This window comes from Limanda limanda, chromosome 1 (genome assembly GCF_963576545.1).
Source record: "Limanda limanda chromosome 1, fLimLim1.1, whole genome shotgun sequence".
Lineage (NCBI taxonomy): Eukaryota > Metazoa > Chordata > Actinopteri > Pleuronectiformes > Pleuronectidae > Limanda > Limanda limanda.
Genome location: NC_083636.1, coordinates 40,293,228 through 40,309,641, shown reverse-complemented (window position 1 = coordinate 40,309,641; position 16,414 = coordinate 40,293,228).

The following is a 16,414-nucleotide window of genomic DNA, read 5'->3' as shown; positions in this document are numbered from 1 at the left end:
ATCTCTAAAGCAGACTGGACATCAAAATCAACTGTGGCATCTCCCACTTGTAGTTGTGCTGAACTGGTTTCATTGCTGCTGTGTGACGAGACAAGAACCACATCATCTTGGCATCATCTTCAACTTCTTTTGGCCTGGTTGCAATGTAAAAGCGTAACATACTCAGCTTTGCAGTCATGTACATAACGCCAATAGACTGGCGATTTTCATCGGTGAGGCAGTTCTGTTTGAAATCCCACACCTCAAACTGAAAATCAGACACTGGTCCTTTAGGAGAGATCCCACCAGGAAAGAAAAGTTCCTGTCCTTCTTCAACAATAGTTTTTAATCCAGCATCAGTTGGCAACTGTATCTTTCTAGAGCCACCGCCCTGTTTTGTCCTCACCTGTTTGGCTCCTTTACCATCATCATGAATCCATCCTATCTCTACATTTCGTGTAGTTTTTAGCTTCTTTGTGTCTGTTGTTCTTGTGTCTTCATGTAATGTCTTCTCTTTCGTGCTTTCCTTTCTGACTCTCATTTTCTCACAAAGTTTCTCCAAAAGCCCTTGCTTTCGTTTGGGGAGGGACTTTTTACTTCTGCAGAAATTGAAGACAGCAATTCGGTCACCATAGGAAGGAATGTAATTTTCCAGAGTTGCATCATCCATGAGTACAATGACATCATGGTCGATCTGCACAGAGGAGGACATAAAATAAGAGACAATGATTTTTTTTCAATGTGCACATGCAAGAATGTTCAAGTGATATTACATGCTCTCACTGTGAGACAGATTCCAGAGATGTTGCCTGCAATCATCTAGTTTACTGCCTTTGCGTTGACTTAAGTGAAACTAGTGCTACTGAAAAAATACATGTTTTTATAAAAATAAAATAAAGACAGTCTTTCTTGACTTCACTTAACATAAATACTTTTTTTTATAAAAAATAAAAGAATGACAGTCTTTCTTGACCTGACATATTTAACTGTTAACACTAATGGAAAAACGTACTGCTTATGATCTACATTGTTTATAAATGTAACTTTTCAACATGTTTTATGAACATTGTACCTGTTGTTCACAGCATTAGAGAAGCAAGGAGTGGTTTTACAAAAAGCTGTTCTGTGAGGCAGCCCGGCATTGACAGTAGTAGGGATCTTGTTTATTATGGCACAAAACAACGGCGATTCAACTTAATTGTCGCATAGGCTACATGACCTCACTCCGAGAGACGCAAACAGAAAATCAAATATATTGTAACGGACTGGGTTTATGTTTATGTGTATGATTTGACGTATGTTCAGTAAAACACTGTGTTGAAGGAGCGTTCCGATATCCTGAGGGTCAGTGAAGGTGGTCGGGTGGGACATGTGACTGTTTGGACCAATAGGATGGGTTTGTTGGGAATGTCAGGCCCTCATTGGCTGGTTGTGTTGGGGATCGGGGGGGCAATGAGGAAGTGAAGGGTTGTTGATTTGTGCGAGTGACGGAGTAAGAGCGAGAAGTGACTTGGAGGAGTAACTTTAATCTGATTACTGGTTTGGAAATAGTAACGCGTTAGATTACTCGTTACTGAAAAAATGGGTCAGATTAGAGGAACGCGTTACTAAGTAGCGCGTTACCAGCATCACTGCACATAAAAAACCACACGTGAACACACACCAACAGCCACACAGAGAGTGAACTGAGGGAGAGAGAGGGCTGCCTATAAAGCAGACGAAGATAACGTAAACGTTAGCCCCGCAGCCTAAACACCGCCGACCGCCCCACGTAGCCTACTCCTTAATGCGACGTGATTATTTTGTTATTTAACCGATGCATTCACGATCGTTACATCCCTACCAGTGCCCGGTGTAGACCGGTGTAGACAGCGAGCAGTGTTCCTCACAGCGGCAGATCACTCGTGGATATTGTCCGGTAGCAGTAGCACAATCATTTAAGCTAACAAGCATGCAACGAGTTAACGAGCTTGTAACATACATCATATGTGCAGCCATTTCTTCGTTTTTGCAAACACCAAGCACCAAACCAACACATATGTTCTTCACTCACCTTCTGCTCTTCCATGAATGAAATGGCTTCCTCGGGGACCCTTCGAGCACGCAAAAACTCACTGAGGTCCGACATTTTCGGTCCGAGGGAAAGTAGCCTATGTTGTGTTGCTCTGAGCCCTGAAGTTGGTTCGCCACAGGCACCTATACTTCTGACTTTAATACAAAACATAAAATGTCGATGTATCAACACTTTAAGGCATTCAGTATCTACAGGCTGCACAGATATTGTGTTTATAATGTTAAATTGAAACCCTGAATTTAATGTAAATGAGACACCTGACTAACTTGCAGATGCAGGCTGGATATCTGCCAGATTGGTTTTCATTGGAATGTTCGGGTTAAGGAGGATCACCTGATTAATTCATTGAATGATCAACAATCATGTTTGCAGACGACGGGATGGATTTCTGGCAGCTCAGAAAGTCTAGTCAGCTTTTTCCAGTTTGAACAATTTGACTGCCTGATTTCCCAGCAGTACTGTTTAGTATTTTGTGACTGAAAACTGGTCTTCACTGAGGCTGCTGCAGAACAGACTGTCTGTATTCTGTAGCTCTGGATCTCTGAGGACAGAGTGACCTCGTGGTGAAACTCATCACTGGCAGGCTAAAAGGAGTGTATGTCTCCAGCCCTCCCTAGGTCAATAGTAAAAAAGTGGCAGTTTGATCTGGAAAACTTCACAAATCCATACTTTTATTTATTCATTTGATTTAATTAAGTCCCATTAGAGAACTTAACCGACTGCAATACTATGCTAACTGTGCAATATTACCATGTGCAATAAAACTGAGTACATTTACTCATCAGCTTTAATAGCTTGCTAATTTCCTTTATACTATTCATTCTTGGTTTTTACATTAATTTATTAGATTGTAAATCTCCACTAGTCTGCGAGTTATTTTACTATTTGTACCACTGGGACACTTCATTTTTGTACACTGTTCATCGACAGTAGAAGACATTAAATTAAAATCCAAGTCATCTGTTCTGGTACAGGTCAAAATCCTAGGTACTAGTTTAAAAATAATAGAAATAAGAAAGAAAACTCTGTAGCAGTGGTGTACTGAGAAGAATTTGTAGAATTTGTACATGATGTCAAGTGTACCTTTGAGGTGACACTCAGTGGGTGTCTAAGATAGATGAGAATGTGTAATGGTTTGAGGGCTGAAGGAGTGGATAAAGAGGAAGAGGTGGGGAATAGATCTGTAAGAGTGATGAGGAGAGCTGGTGTGGTCTTATATAACCAGACCTCTCTCTGCTCCGTGGTCAACATTTGTATAATATGATGCCCTTCTTGCAAGAACACAGGCTGATTAAAACATGCAGGCAGCGATTGTATAGAAATTGGTGACTTCAAGTGTATCTTTAATTTGGTTTATTTATGAGAAAGTATATGCAGCAATGTTTCAATTCTGAAAGAAAAAACCTATAGCTTCTATAATGTGACGGTTTTATTCTTTTTTCTGTTTTATGTGATTGTTATCCACATATGTTTGGGTTTTACAACATTGGTCAAACAAAACAAACAAAGCGGTTTAAATACATTATTGATCATATTGGAATTATTAAAAACCATCTGATAGTGGTGGTGAGCCATGATCAAGGTGTCAGCTGATGGTTGATCCTGATGGCGGCAATGGATCATGATTGTGGACTATGGTGGCATCCGATCGTGATGGTGGATCCTGATCATGGTGGCTGCTGATCGTGGACTTGATATACAATTTTTCTACTCAGATACTTTACTATTACTGAAAAGAATCCATCAAGTCATTAAAATCAATCAACTCATCTTCCATTATGCAACAAATTATTTCTTCTAATCAGATTAGATAGATTTAAACATCAGGAACGTATGCTTGCTTTATGCTTTATATCTTTGTTAATATATTTAAAGTGTTTTCTCAATGCATTTAGAGCATGTGTCCCCTCTGAATCTAGATGATTTTTTTAAGTACAGAGATTCCTTTCATAAACAGTTTGCCTGCCCTGAGGGCTTTGTGCTTAGCAACAAAATGGAGGCTGGATGTTGATCAAGGGCACATCTTTCACAGGTCAGCCCAAGACTGGGCAACAAGTATGGGGAAGTCTGTGCCAGATGGGCCCTCACCCTGGAGCATTCTGGAACCACAATGCTTTAAAACCTCAGTGTGCTGATGTGTCTGTCTCTTTGTCTCAGTCTCCTTTCTTGAATTATACATCAGAGACAGACCATATACTCTTTGTCTCAGGGCTAATCACATCAGCTCAGTTCAGGCGGAGGAAGCTGTCTGTGGGCATGAGCTTGTCTGTCAGATCCCCTTGGCTTCAGCTCAGCCTATGAGGTAACACGGAGGACATGCACCCCAAAATGAAATCCCTGTATTTAAAGGGGGGGGGGGGGGCAGTGGCAGTGGAAGATAAAGCTCCAGAAGGTATGGAAGCTCTGTTTTGTTTTGTGGAGGCTGTGATGCTTCTAACTACATCTCGAGCAAGGTAGTAAGGAAAGGGATCATCTGAAATAGAGATTCCAAAGTGGTCAGCCAGATAAAATACCCCAGAATTAATCTTTGCTGAAGACAAAGTTTGCAAAGCTTCCAGAGGTTAAAGAATAACTCCAGTTTATCACTCCCACTGTGATCGAGTGAGGTTAGAAATGTTAGTTGCACCTGTAATTAAATTCATCAGTTATTTCATGGGGTTCTGGAATACACATATATGTCTGTTCTGTACATGCCCATATTCAACTACTAAATGGTTAATGCAAAGCAATTAATGACTATTAAATTTTCACAAATCCCAATTTATATCATACGGCTTAACAAGGTGCGACATTCGGAAAAAACGTAGAAACCTCAGAAAGAGCCACAGGTGACGGATCCCTTTCCCAGGACAGACAGAAATGCAATAGATGCCACGTGTAACAGAACATCAACTAAATAACAACATATACAACATGTATAAGAATAAACAATTTGTAACATAATGGAGATGTGTGTCAAAGTTTATTTAATGTTGGTCAAGTATTTATACGTTAGAAAATGTCTGATAGAGATGAAGGGAGCATCAATGACAAATGAATGAGTTGTTGTCAATAATGGTCAAAATATGTGAGGTGTATTTCAAGCAGTATTGATACCGATAAAGTCTACAATCAGATGCCACCACGATCCTCCACCACTATCAGGATCCACCAACACGATCCACTTTCAGCCGCCAAAATGATTATGATCCATGATCCGCCATCATGATCTCTGATTTGCGATCCACCATGTTGATCTATGGTCCATTATCACGATCTACAATCTAAAATGTGGCAGCAGCAGCAATTTTACTCAGACTCAGTTTACACATGTGTCCTGTTGTCAACCCTGTGTGTGTGTGTGTGTGTGAGAGAGAGTGAGAGAGAGAGAGAGAGAGAGAGAGGGAGAGAGAGAGAGAGAGAAAAAAAAAGAGAGCAGGGTGGCTGATGAATGCGCTGCTCTGAATAAAGATTTGACAAATTAATTAAAGTATTAATGATGATGTGATGATCAGTGTTGATATTGCGGAGACAAATAAATCAACTATTAAACTGTAGCGAGTCTTGAGACTTCAGCTGAGAGAGAGACACACACAGAGCGGCGGAGTCTGTGTGTATCTGAGCGCTGCCCCACCCTAACCCGCTATCTTTGAGTGAAAGGTTTGAGTCGAAGTGGTTAGGCCTCGTCCAGGTCCAGGCCATCGCAGGAATCCAAATTTGAAGGACTGGCTGGTGAATAGTAAAATAAAACCACTAACAGAGATTGCAAAGTTTCCATGTTTGGAGTACAAACATGTACATTTTGTGACCAATCTTCAATCCAAGAGAGTTATAAAACTCGGATCTCCGATTGATCCCAAAACAAATAATTGTATATATATGATTTATTGCACAAAGTGTAATATGAAATATGTTGGAGAGACCAAGAAATCAGTCAGAAAGAGACTGGCCCAACATAGATATAACATCACACGAGCAAAAAATTGACACACATTTAGTAAAACACTTTATTTTACATAAAATTGGTTCACTTAAAATCACAATATTAGAAACTGGACCCTTATGGACAGACTTCCTAAGGAGAAAACAAGAGAGACATTGGATTAGTACACTAGGATCCAAGCATCCATATGGTTTAAATACCCAGTGAGGAGCACCTTATGCCCCAGGATGGCCCGTGCACTACATTGGACCTGACATTGTCGATCCATGGATATTACCGTCTTCACCTAACCCTAACCCTAACCCTATGTGCGTTCATCCCTTATCCTAACCCTAACCCAATCCAAATCCTAACCCTAACCATGGTAAATGGAAAACCTTAACAAGGTCTTACAAACTCGAAAAACTAGAACCTATAGAACCAATACACACCTGTTGCCCACAACACTGAGCAGTCTCCAGGAAATATTTGTGGGAGAACACCGACCACAGAGGTCACACTGGCTGCTTGTGTGACTCAGACACGGTGCTTCTTCATCATCAGCTTCATCAAGAATTGGTTTATAATTTACAGAATCAATTTACAACCTTACAACAAATGAACAGGTAACAATATATATAAATGGCCTATTAATCTTTGAACATTAACTTAAATTATTGGTAATAAACTAAAATATCTTATACCTTATTATTTACACACATACACATACTGAACATTAACCACTCACATACGCATCAGCAACATCATACTTTCTGGTGTCTTGCTAAACTAAACATGTGAACAATGCACACAACATGTGGTGCACTCATGCTCACCACGTGATGCTACCTGCCTACCACTGGAAGAGCGGAGCTACATACAAGTGTGAACTAGCTGCACAAACAGCACACAATCATAAATCAGACAATCAAAATAAATCTTATCTTGTAACAAAACAAGTCAATAACATATTCACAGAACTTAAACATTCATTTCCTACCTGAAAAGGGGAGATGTGAATAACGTGACTCAGACAAGGTGCTTCTTCTTCAGCAGCTTCATGCAGAATGACACCGGTGCCCAGAGCTCTGTTACTAATCCATCAGCAGATCTTTCACCCAGGCTATACTAATCGAATGCAGATTAACTAACCTAGGTGGAAATCATTCATTCAACTATCTATCACACTTGTTTATATGATTAATGTCATTGCATTTGTTTCAGTTGAATGAAACCACTTTAATCCTAATGATGGAGTTGTACTTCTTCTTTGGTACATTATTCACTTTCAAAGCATCACCATCCACACAGCCTGCATCCTGCTTTGTTACGGCGACTGCACGCACCTCTTTTCTACCCTTATTAAAGTAAAAGTAAATCAATAAACACAGCATCAGTTTTCAACATTTATTTAAGTTCATTAAAGTCACATGATTGGAGCAGCACTAAGGTGACGAACACAAACACAACACTGGAAAACATCTGTTACATCAACATGCAGCTTCAGATCACTGATCAAGATGATTGAATAGTCAAATAATCATCATTGGTATAAATAATTCTTTTTACTTTTCACGTTTTAATTCCAACTCAGGTTTAAACTTTCACCTTCCCTGATCATGTGGAACCAATGATGATCAATGATATAGTATCATCAATTAACAAATTAAAAACAAACAGATCAGAAACACATGGACAAACATCAGTGTGATAAGAACGACCGGAAATGACAGAAACATCTTTGACAAACATTGACTTAAGGCAGGGGTCTCAAACTCGCGGCCCGCGGGCCAATTGCGGCCCGCGGGACGATATTTTGTGGCCCCCACCTTAATATGAAAGTTTAATGTTAGTGCGGCCCGCACAAACATTGTAGCAGCTCCGCTGTTAGCTGCTGTGTGGGACAATGTTATGATGTTCTGGTTTCCTACTGTGTGCCTGACCAGTGAACGCAGCATGTAAGTGAGTGACATGGGGGGCGGGGTCGTGTGTGTGTGTGTACGTGTGAGAGTGAGTGAGAGAGAGAGCCGGGAGAGAAAAGAGTGGCTTTGGATGTGCGGTGCAGGAGGGTGAAATTCATAGTTTTCTGCCCTCTTTCGCGCAGGTCATGATGTATCCAGTGCTTCATTTATAAATCACAAGGTGCCGGAACGCTAAGTACATATCACAGCGCAGGTACGATGAGCACAGGTCCCGGAACGCACATAAAACGCCGCTTAAAACAGCACACATGCCACTTACAATGCAGTGGGACTTATTTAGGCTATACTGCAGTGACGGTATCAGTCTTTATGTCAGTGATTAATAAAGTGGCGTCTTGAGCAAAGGCGACTTCTGTGTCCAGCGGAACGGAACACACACACATACACACACACACACACACAATTTGTTAAATTGAAGGCAAATTCAAGGGACACCACGGCTCCTTTACGCACACGCTGCGCTGTGAGGTTTTGGGAGCTTCTTTACGCAGACAGATTATTCTAAACCGCAGCAGTTTATAACACGTCATTGAGCTAATATCTACATTTTACAGTCTGGGCTGTTTTACATTATTATTATTAATATGTAATACACCTGATATGTGTGGATGAATTTTAATGATTTAAATTCCCTCATCCTCTGGTGGTGACATTTACGCACCGAGCCACGGACTGTACATGACGATGTGCTAGTTATTTTTGGTTCATCTTAGAAGTCTGCATTTGTTATTATTTTATGAAATTGTGATGCTGTTGTTAAGAAAGCTTTATATATAATTTATTAGATTATCTTGTTATTGCGTGGCCACAAATTAGTAATTCATCCACCGATGTCAACAGTGGCTCCGTAATTTTCTAGTGATTACATTATATTGTTATATTTTATTTTAATCATTTCTTAAAAAACTTTTTTTAATGTTCATATTTTTTTCGATACGAGAGGTACCGGATCTGCTCAAATAAGTCCCAGAACGCAGGCAAGCCAACACGCCGGCACAAAGTAAGCACAAAAATGTATAGAAAAATGTGAGGCTACAGGAGGAATTTGATCATAGATTTGCAGACTTCAAGACGCACAGCGCGACTTTTACAAAAATTTTGCGGATCCCTTCTCCTTTGATGTGCAAGATGCCCCTCCTGTGCTTCAAATGGAGCTCATTGGCCTGCAGTGCAACTCTGACCTCAAAGCCAAGTTCAGGGAGGTGAGTGGAGAGGAAGACAAGCTGGGGCAATTTTTGTGAGAATTGAACCCCAGCTTCCTTGAGCTTTCCCGAATGTTCAAGCAGACCATGTGCCTTTTTTGGAGCACATATTTGTGTGAAAAGCTCTTCTCCACCTTGAACTTCAATAAGTCCAGGTACAGGTCCAGGCTTACTGATGATCATCTTCAAGCCATACTGAGGGTCTCAACTGCTTCCTCCCTCAAGCCAAATGTGGCTCAGCTATGTGAGAGGAAGCGCTGCCAGGTCTCTGGCAGCAAGAAGTAGGCAAGAGAAGCCATGTTTACAAGAACTGTTCGTGTTCTTCAATATTCTATTCATGTTCAGAAGAACCCATTGAAGTTAAATAACTGTTAGTAATGACATTAGAGAAGTTTGGATTTTTTTAGCAAAGTTTTTTTTTTTGTGGAATACCTGATGCGGCCCAGCCTCACCCAGATACTGCCTCCAGCGGCCCCCAGGTAATTTGAGTTTGAGACCCCTGACTTAAGGTCTACTTTTTAGAGTTTGGTCCCTGTCCCATCTGCTAACCTGGAGGAGGGTTTTATGATCCATACCTCAGCCAGACACCAGGGTTAATGTCGTCTGTTTACTGCAGTTGTTTGTTCTAAAACGTGAGTTATGATTTTTCCTCAAATGATCAAGTCATGTTTGATTTGTGCTCAATATTTAGGGATCAATTGATATTTGACCAATGATCAGTTTCATGGCTAATGAGCGTCACTCACTGCTTTAACCTGAAACATGAGGGCAGCTCGTCCTCCAACCTGAAGGTCAGCGGCTCCAATCCCAGCCCATTCCAAAGCGTACTTGGGCAAGATGCTGAACCCTGAATGGTCCACATACAGTAGATGTTGAATTGACAAAATGGAAGTTGCTTTGGATAAAAGCAACTGCTGAATGACACGTAATGTAGCACGTAAACACAACACACAAACACGTAAACATTTGAAATCACTTTGCATTTCATGAATCTGATATTTTCTTGGAGCAGAAAAAATCATTTCAGAATAAACGTTTTTTATAATTACATCCAAATTGTTAAGTTTCCTACGGAAACATGTTTACTGTGTCAACAGCTTATTTTATGTTTAACATGCTTTAATGTTTACATCACATGTGCAGCACACTCACTGAAGATGACAACATACGAGCAGCTACACTTACGATTTTCATTAGCAATGCTTACGTGTTATACATATATGCATATCTAACAGCTCTTATGTCAATACTAGCTCATATCAGCTACTACAAAGCACTAGGAGCAACTCTGCTTCACTTTGTGTCTGATGGTCAGACTCTGACGAGGCTTCTTCACAGAAACATTTAGTTAAATTCATTATTTGTCATAAAACTCATGCATTTTCTGTTTCTCCGTATCAGACATGAATGATTAGTAAATGTTACAATAAGCTCATACTGCAGCTTCTATATGTCACTACTGAGCTTCATCTACTATGACTGATCATGCAACACCAAGACTGAACATACTATAGACCAGCAGCAACCTATCCTCTGACCTCTGAAAGTCTAACATTTAAATACAACTCATCTGATCACACGCTGCTGATTGGCTCAGAGGGCAGAGAGGCAGCTCCTGCCGGACCCTCAGTGCTCTCTCGATCTTTTACGATGAGGTCAAAGGATGCTCTCGCACTCCTCGCCGAAGGTGACAGTGTCGGAGGACACGGCACAGATTTCTGGCGGGTCCCCAGGCTTCAGACCCCTCTTCAGGTGAACCACGCGGACATTGTCATTATTCGGCCCTGGTCTGGTGGCGGCAGTCCCAGAGGATCCGGTCGTCCCGGTGCTCGGGGAGATGATGACATCAACAGAGGACGAGGAGGTGGGGTTGGTGGAGGACTTGGAGCCCTCTGCAGGCTGGAGGGGACGGTTGCCCTGCTGGGAATTGGTGTTGTTGTTGAGTGTCACATTGCTCGGAGTGCGGTTCAGGTTGTAACTCTTGGACGAGGTCCAGCTCTCCTCTGGGCTGCTGGCCAGCAGGCTGCACTGGTCCTCGGAGCAGATGGACATGCGAGCAACAGCTGGATCCTGGAGGCCACTGAGGCTGCTGGGAAGACCTTGCTTCCTGGCTCGGTTCTCCTCGTCCAGCTCAATCAAGTTGGCCCTCTCCAGCTGTGAAAGGTCCGCCTCCTCATCCTGCAGCGAGTGGTTGGGGGAGCTCTCGTTGGAGCGCACACCGGAGTCGGACGAGTCCTTCTTGTCCAGCATGGCGTCCCACAGGTACTCCTACCCCTTCAGCGCCAGTGAACCACCGGGCAGTTTGGGTTCTCCAACCCTCTTGCCATCTTTCAGCAAGGGGGCATTATCGGACTCTTCGGACTCTTCGTCATCACTGGTCAGCTTCTGGTAACGCAGCCCTCCACCAGCCTTCAGCTTTAGGTCGGCAGCTCCCTGGAACAGCCCGCCTCTTTCAGCTGAGGCTTTGTGGGTCAGCAGGGACTTGGAGGATCTGTGGTCACCCTTTTCATCCTCCTCCGTGATGGGGTCAAGGGCATTGCCATTGGAGGTGAAGTCAGTGTCTGACACCACCATCAGCTTCGTCAGATCGAACGACATCTGACGAGTCACAGAGCGCTGCACCTGTCGGCGCCGGTACGTGTCCTGAACACAGAGCCCAGGTCACATGATCTGGCCTCTACTCAAGTGCTCCCAAGCAAATCATGCAATCGATTTTTCTGATGTTTAGAGTGAAGACACACACACACTCACACAGACACATTAACTTTTTCTGTAATCTGTTGGTTCAATGGATGAATTAAAGATAAGAACAGTCTGTATATCATTGTCATCACTCCAAGATCACTGGACCTAAGCAAAGAGACTTTCTTTCCCCCGGGAGATCCGTTGAAAAAGAATATTATCAGCCAACCTGATCATGTTTTGTCTCACGAGTTCACGGTCGACGAAACTCAGACAGTAGCAATTTGAAATGACATCTTTCACGACTGTGCTTTTCACATAACACATAAAAAAATTGTATCTATTATCTAACATTTTCTTTTATTGCTATTTATTTTACCTCCCTAATCTTCTCTCTTTGTTTTTTGACCTGTGCTTTTTGACACAATATCATATTGGACTACAAATGAATGCCCTCCATGGGATCAATAAAGTTGTCTGAATCTGTCTGAACCCACACAAACACACACTTACATACACACTTACATACACACATACACACATACACACATACTCACATACACAAATACACACATACACACATACACACATACACACATACACACATACACAAAGTACACAAAGTACACACATACACACTCACCCTGCGGGCAAGCGCCGTCTTGCTGCCGAACTCGGTTAATTCTCCCAAACTGTTCTGAGACACTTTCCTGTCAAACTCGTCCTGCCAACCTGTGAGAGACAGAGAGAGAGAGAGAGAGAGAGGGACAGAGAGAGAGACAGAGAGAGAGAGAGAGAGCGAGAGAGAGAGAGAGAGAGAGAGAGAGAGAGAGAGAGAGAGAGAGAGAGAGAGGGACAGAGAGAGAGAGAGAGAGAGAGAGAGAGAGAGAGACAGAGAGAGTGAGAGATTGATTGATTTTTTTAAGTCACTTTTATTTACTCAGTGAAGTTCCAACAAAACAAAATACTACAACATATCAAGCATTTTTTGAATAAAAATTACCACATCATAATAAAACAATATTCAATCCACACAAAAAAAACCAGCTGATCTTCTTACAGAAACTCATAAATATTACAGAATTTTCCCCGTCATGGTGCTCGGTGTTAAGAGAGACAGTTTCTCGAGTCTCTCCTCATGGGCCAGTTGGGCTCGGGTTTTAGACAGTAGTTTCCTCAGGCGGTACACCTCCTGACCTGAGAAGGTTGGTTGGCTGATACCTTCAGATTTTCCCATGAGGCCTTTTGCTACTTCCATGAACTGTCTTGGATCTAGGAAGAAATCATCCACATTAACCATTCTCATGCCCTTAGTATCTTGCAAAAACTGCTGGATTCCTTTGAAAGAGCAAGGATACCCATCTCCACCCGTCGCGTTCATTATTTCTGTTATCTTGGCCTCAACCTGAGAGTCAGAAAGCGGTATGTATACCTTCGACATTTTTTTTCCTTGATCATTATTAGTCTCGTTTTCTGGGTTCTTTCTCTTGGCCGACAGCTTTTGCAATTCTTCCTCCATCAAGAAATCTTCTTCCTCAGAGAGTTCTCCTTCTGCTCCTCTAGTGTCTGTGTGAGTACCTGGTGTGTCGCTCTGTGGCTCCCTCAGGACAGGGGCCTCAGCAGGCGGGGGGGCCGGTGCAGGAGCAGCGGAACCACCAGCCGAGGCAGAAGGGGAGGCCGGTGCAGAAGCAGCGGAACCATCACCGTCCAAGGCAGGAGGGGGGGCCGGTGCAGGATCAGCAGAACCATCACCGTCCAAGGCAGTAGGGGGGGCCGGTGCAGGATCAGCGGAACCATTTATTGGAAAGCACCTTTCACCTCAACAACTATTTGTTCTGCCTCCATCAAACACCTGACACCAACATCTAGGTTCCTTCATCTATGGTGAAATTCCTGAAGCACACCGGAGCAAATCTATCAAAGGCTTCAACACAACAAAGAAAAATAAACATGTTATTTCTTTACATGTTTTAATTAAATAAAAGCTTTCCTATGGGCTGATTTTTGTGGACTCGGCTCTGGTTAGGCCCACGTGTTCTACACATGTAAACCTGCTGTGGTTCTACTGGTCTCAGAGATCTGCAGCATTTTGAACGTTGACACCTGAATCAGCTCTGAATTCTCTGATGTCCGTAGACATGCAGCGCTACGAGAGCGCTATGAGCTGGAGAGCTCACGACGGAGAGGTTTATAGCGTGGAGTTCAGCCACAATGAAAACACCGTCTTCAGCATCGAAGAAGACGGAAAGGTGAGTTTTTATTTTCATGAAAATTCATCTGCGTGAATGTCAACAGATTCCAAAAGCATGTGGTGTGTGTTTGTGTGTTCAGTTCATACAGTGGAACATCCATCGCTGTGGGGGGAAGCAGTCGGAGCAGGTTGTTCCTCAGGACGCCACTGGACCCTTCGTCCTGTCGGGATACAGCGGATACAAACAGGTATACAGCGTTACCATGGAAACAATTAAATTTCTCCACAACAACTCATTAATATCTGAATTTGTAAACGCAACCTTCAGGTTCAGGTTCCTCTAGGTCAGGGGTGTCCAAACTACGGCCCGCGGGCCAACTGCGGCCCGCCATCCATTTTTAATTGGCCCGCATCAATGTCTAAAAATATAATTTATAAAAAAAAATATATATATATATATATATTTTTTTTTTGATACTCAAAATTTAGTAGCGCTCAAATGGCACTTACCTAAAGCACTTTGTTTTGCTTTATGGGGCCAAGCTTCTTCGACAGGGTAGAGGCCGGTGCATGCTTCTGTGTTTTCAGAGACACGCAAGAAGGGGCACGCAAGAGCCCTTGAGTGCTTGAGTGCCCCTTTTTTTGGTGGTTGCGTGCATTCACCAATTTTTGTAACTATACGACAAAGCTACGCAAGCCTCACGCAGCCCGCAAGGCTGTGATTGGTCCGCTAACTACATCCTTTCCAGAGTCATATTTCCGGTTTCATGCCCCATAATAGCGGCAGAAACCAAGGAAGATTTAGAAGAACGGATATGGACCAAATAGAAGAGCACTTGGCAGAAGATATCTGAAAGTATGACCACTTGTATAACCCGTCACTGACTAAATACAAGGACACGCAGATGACCTGCAATTCCTGGAAGGAGATCTCGGCTGACGTCGGTTTGCAGGTCGACGAGTGTACAAAGCTGTGTAGAAAGATCAGGGACAAATTTGTCCTCCAGAAAAAGTAATAAAAGGTCGACAAAGACTGCCACACACAAAGAAGGTGTCTCCAAGGTTGTCTTCGACAAAAAACGTTACTCCACCTAGTGGTCTGGCGGTGAATTGCTTTGCTGACTTGCTAGCTGTCCCTCAGAACGCCACAACGCCACGCCGCCACGCCCCCACGCCCTGAGCGACGCATCTGTCAACTGTCCACTCCAGGGCAGGGGGGCGTGGCGCGTGAGTGGCCCAGACCTTGGTATTTTTTTCTGTATGTGGCCCTCGGGACAAAAAGTTTGGACACCCCTGCTCTAGGTCGACTCTTCGCCTTCGACTCTGAAGGACAACACGTCCTGATGTGTTCCAGCTCTGGAGGACTCATAAACAGAGTAAATAACCTTCATCCTCCTCCTCATCAGTCTTCTCATCAGGATCCAAGCCCAGAAGCTCTGGTTAAACTTAAATCAGAAATGTTTGATAATTTTTATGTATATGTGACTGTTTTATTTTCAGGATGTTATCTGACTGAATCATTTAATTTGTTTATTTTTTTTAAATCAGGACATAACTGAAGTATTTTTCCTTTTATTCTATGAGTTATCAGTAGTAGTGGAAATCAGCTGATTAATAATATTTTATTTGTGCAATTTTTATAATTTGTAATATTTACTCGTTTATTAAATGTTTAATTTTAGTGCATCTACTTCTTAGAGTACCTAATTTTTTCTATAATTTTGATTCAACCATAGTTGACTCGTTGACAGATATTTGTATTCATATATTTTGTGATCCCCCATCCAGCTGACCAATGGGGAGCCGGCTCTGGACAGCGTGCTGGCGCTGGGCGGACACAAAGCGCCGGTGGTCACAGTGGATTGGTGCTCTGCGGTGGACTGTGGCACCTGCCTGACGGCGTCCATGGATGGAAAGATCAAACTGAGCACGCTCCTGGCACAGAAGTCCTGACTGAGGGGTCAGAGGTCATCAGACGGAGAATCTCATAAACATGTCATCATCTCAACCATGTGACAGAAGCAGTGAAAACTCAACAACCTGTTGTAATCTCATATAAATATTAAAGTTTAGTTCCATCCGAGTGCTGCTGTCTTTCTTTCTCAGCTGCTTCCTCACTCAGCAGAGCCGAGTCACCTGATGTATCCATGTTCCTCCTCCTGTATCTCCAGCTCCTGAATGTTCAGCAGCTCAATGATCCACCAGCTGCTCTGCATGAGTCACTGTTTACTGCTGGAAATAACCCTTCATGCTCTGTCAATACAAATATATGAGATAAAAGAAGCTCTAACACCTTTTCCTGTTGATTGGAAAGAGATGCACGGATGAGAAGCAACTTAAGACTGCTGCTCTGTATCATAAATCATCGTTCACTATGTAAAGTCCTATTTGGTTTCAAACAGC